This window comes from Mandrillus leucophaeus, unplaced genomic scaffold, assembly GCF_000951045.1.
Source record: "Mandrillus leucophaeus isolate KB7577 unplaced genomic scaffold, Mleu.le_1.0 Scaffold1, whole genome shotgun sequence".
Classification (NCBI taxonomy): domain Eukaryota; kingdom Metazoa; phylum Chordata; class Mammalia; order Primates; family Cercopithecidae; genus Mandrillus; species Mandrillus leucophaeus.
In genome coordinates, this window is record NW_012098097.1 from 3,057,312 (window position 1) to 3,061,454 (window position 4,143).

Consider the following 4,143-nt stretch of genomic DNA (forward strand, 5'->3'; position numbering starts at 1 on the left):
TCCACCTCCTGTCAAATCAGCAGTGGCATTAGATTCTCATGGGAGCACAAGCCCAGTTGTGAACTGTGCATGCGAGGGATATGGGTTGTGCGCTCCTTATGAGAATCTAAGGCTTGATGATCTGTCAGTGTCTCCCATCACCCCCAGACTGGACCATCTAGTTGTAGGAAAACAAGCTTAGGGCTCCCACTGATTCTACGTGATGGTGAGGTAGATATTATTTCATTATATATTATGATGTAATAATATAAAGAGAGTACACAATACATGTAATGCCCTTGAGTCATCCTGAAACCCTTCCCCTATCCCAGTCTGTGGAAAAATTGTCTTCCATGAAACTGGTCCCTGGTCCAAAAAGGTTGGAGACCACTGGCTTAAAAGGTATGAATGTTGATGGGACCTAGAACTTATGGCTTCCCTGAACAAAGGTGATCCGTGCCTGCCTGTATGGTCTTTCCAGTCATACATGTCTTCCATGTAGGGTGACGTGATGATGGCAATTGTGCCTGGAAGTTCCATGACCACTGCATTGCTTTCTCTGTATGAGCTCTATTTTTGCCAGTCTTTATTCTTTCTCAGCACCAAGTAAACTTGGTGTTAGGTGAAGACTATTGTGTGTCTCATGAATTTGACTGTCAACTTGAACTCAAGACTACTATTGTTAGGTATGAAGGAGAGAATGGTTGTATAAAAAACCCTTACTGCAAACCCTGAGAATAGTGCCAGAGATGATGGAGAAACAATAATGAAAATGTTCTGGCTACATTATTTTATAATTAGAATATTTCAGGGGGGCATGTAGGTGGAAAGACCAAAGATGAAAATATGCCTTGTGTTAATAAATGGTTCAACATTTTCAAGATGCAGAAAATTTAGCATATAAATTCTCAGAAAAAAAAAAAGTTAAAGTGATTTATGTGTGTATACCCTGGAGAGGGGAAAAGAGGTGAGAAGAGCTGCCAACTCTAAAATGTACCTCCTAAATATTGGTGTTATATGTTTTCCCTAGTATTTGCTTGGTACTCCAAATAATCTATTTGAATACAAAAATAATAGAAGTTCAAGACTTACTTAAACACCTGTGGTTTGGTGGTTTGGGGGTTGGATGAAACATCATTTTCCATACAAGTAATTTAAGTAAAAAGAATTCTAAATAGCTAAAAGCTGCACACTGGATTCTGTTGCTTTGGGATTCATGGCTAACCATTCATTTATAGCACATGTCCTATGGATAGTTTCCCATAAGTCCTATTTTGAAAGCAGTTAATTTTGATTACCTTTATAAGATATATAAAACATTGGTGGTGATTCGGGAGACTGTTAAATGTCATTAGTGAGACTCACAAAGCCTGAGAAAGACAAGCAATATAGGCAAAATCTAAACTGAATCACATTTCACTATTGACAAGAGCTGGGAGCCACGTGCCGAGAATACTCTGAAAAGTATTTGAATGGAATCAGGTAGTAAATATTAGATGAGTAGCATTCCAAAAGTAAATAAATAACTCGCACAGATTTGAATTAAAAAGGAAGTAGGTTAGTGTTGTAACTTACATTCTGGGATTTTGTGTCATAAGAGCAACACATCTAGAGGACATGCACTTCAAGTCTGGATCTTCACAATGATGCAATAATGACCTTCAGTTTCCAGCAAAGGCCAGGTGAATAATTGCCTTACCAGTCTGCATTCTAGTCAAACATCTCCTGTCAGGAAAGACTTCAGCCTAGTGAGATGGGATCTAACATTTTAAAAATGATATAAACATTTGTATAAATGATCAGTCTCTTAATTCTGAAAATGCTGAGCAGATCTATAAATATGCAAAGTAAACTGCACCAATGATGCTAATCCATTTTGTGGAACAGCCTGTACTGGTATGCACAGGTTTTATCATGTTTAAAGAAAAGATGACTTTTAAGATTATGTAATAGAGTAGCCTTGGCATTCCAATTTAAAATAAATAATTGAGTAACTGACCTTTGCACTAGAATCTTTTACGGATTCATTTTATTTCTTGTATTTATTAATAAGTTAGAACATATGCAAACATCTATTTACAGAAGTTGATTTTTCAGTTGGTTCACAAATAAGAGATAGTTACCGGGATTATGGGGGAAAATATCCACACTAATTCCCTGTTTCAGGGTGAGGAACAAGAAAAAAGCCACAGTTGCTGAGACAGTGGGAATGCGATGTTTGGAAACTAACCTAACCTAGTAAACTTTAGGCAAAACTGGAGACTTGGTATTTCTAGAAGTGTTGTGGTTCCTGACATTTTAACTAATTCCGGCTTAGCAAAGTACAGAAAAGCCCTTGATTCCTTGCAGTGTGAAAATTAGTTGTTTCCTAGTAAATTCAGTTACTATATTCTTTTTTATTAAAGTGATTTATTTGCAAGGAAATCAGATTGAGTTATATTTACAAAACATATTTCAAAACTATATGAAAACACTTTCATGCTAACATGTTTCTTTTTAAGGTATAGTAATGCTGCATATTGCAAAATCACAGTTTATCCTTGAATTCACTAGAATTTTTGACTCATTATGGTGAACTTGATTCACTGAGGTTGGAAAATTACATTTTTTAAAATGGTAGAAGACAATTGGATAAAAATGCTTATGTGTTGTGAAGTTAAATATTTTTCTGTTTTCTTATAAGTAAAATCAAGGCTTTCAATTCATAGACATTTTAAACACTTGCTATGTCTAACACTGTGTGGGTTGTTATTTTTTTTTTATGTACCAGTAATATCTTTTCTTAGGGAGTTTATTATTTTGTATGCAAACTAGTTATGGCTGAGGACTCCATAAGAACGGAGATTTTAAGATAACTTGGCTAAGTATTTAATCCGTATTGTGAGGTTCAAACCGACTTGGGTTTCATCATATGTATGCATTTTGATTATTAAGTTGTTAAATATTTTGGAGAGTTTTGCTCTTTAGTTTTGCTTTTTAGATGCAACAGAAAAGTGAATGTGTTACCTGTGTAAGTGTGTTTGATACATTTAGAGGAATTAAATTATACATAGCTTGATTGCCTAAGGAAATTTAAAATTTTCAACTTGACTTGATGAAGCATTGATCATAGGGCCTCCTGAAAATGATTAAGTTTTATTCACAAAAAGTTTGTATAAGGTTAACCTGAAAAGTTTGTTTATGAGGCTAACCTGGTCTTAATGGAAACGAATCTTTTGGTTTGTTTATTTTGTGTCTTCAGTAAATTTAATATTAACTCTAAAACTCATCATCATATCTTGTCTTTTTTATTAATAAAATCTTTACTTAGGGAGAACACAAAATTTCTTTTTGTCAACAGCCATTAAAAAATAGCATTTCTTTAAAAACAAAATCAGGAGTTGCTTATAATTTGCAAAGGTAAAAAACTGAGTGATTGTGTTGACTTTTTAGAGACGTCGTCCATGACACAATAGTCTTGGAGACCCCTTATAGTTCCTGCTTCTGGAATTAAAGAAGCAGGAGGCTTTACGCACCCTAGTTGTGCCCTTAGAACCCCCAGGATCATGTTATTTCATCTTCACCTAAATCTAAAAGCAAGTCATTCAAATATCTCACTATCACAATATACTCTTACCTTTGTTATCAGTAACAGGAAAAATACGATGCTCTAGAATAGTAACAGAAGATGCATAAGCAAGATTATAGACTCAGAGCTCTCTTAGCATCATTCATTTGTTGAACATTTTGCCTTATGCTCCCACAGTTGGTGTGATGCTCCATTCATGGGTCTATCTACGTCAGCAGAAGTCTAGTATGGCTCTGAGTAATGAAATAAGCAAGTGAGGGACAGTTGTGGCTCTTCCTGGAAGCTTATCAATGTCACTTCCATTCACCTTTACAAACTCCAGACCAAACAACTCATGATGCAGATATCTAAAAACCAGAGCAGTGGTGATCTCTTTCTTAAGTCTCTTCCCAACCCCTTATAGTTTCGTTTCTCTTTGGTAGATATTTCATGATTCTTGAACAACGTTCCACAATGTTGAAATACAGAATGACGGACTTTCGTCAGAATATTCATTTCCTTGCAGTGCCAACTACAAATTATGTCAGATGATGGAGATGCTTTTTCCCCATGTTTCTCAGTGCGTTGGAAACGTCAAGCTCTTGACTTCGCTATAG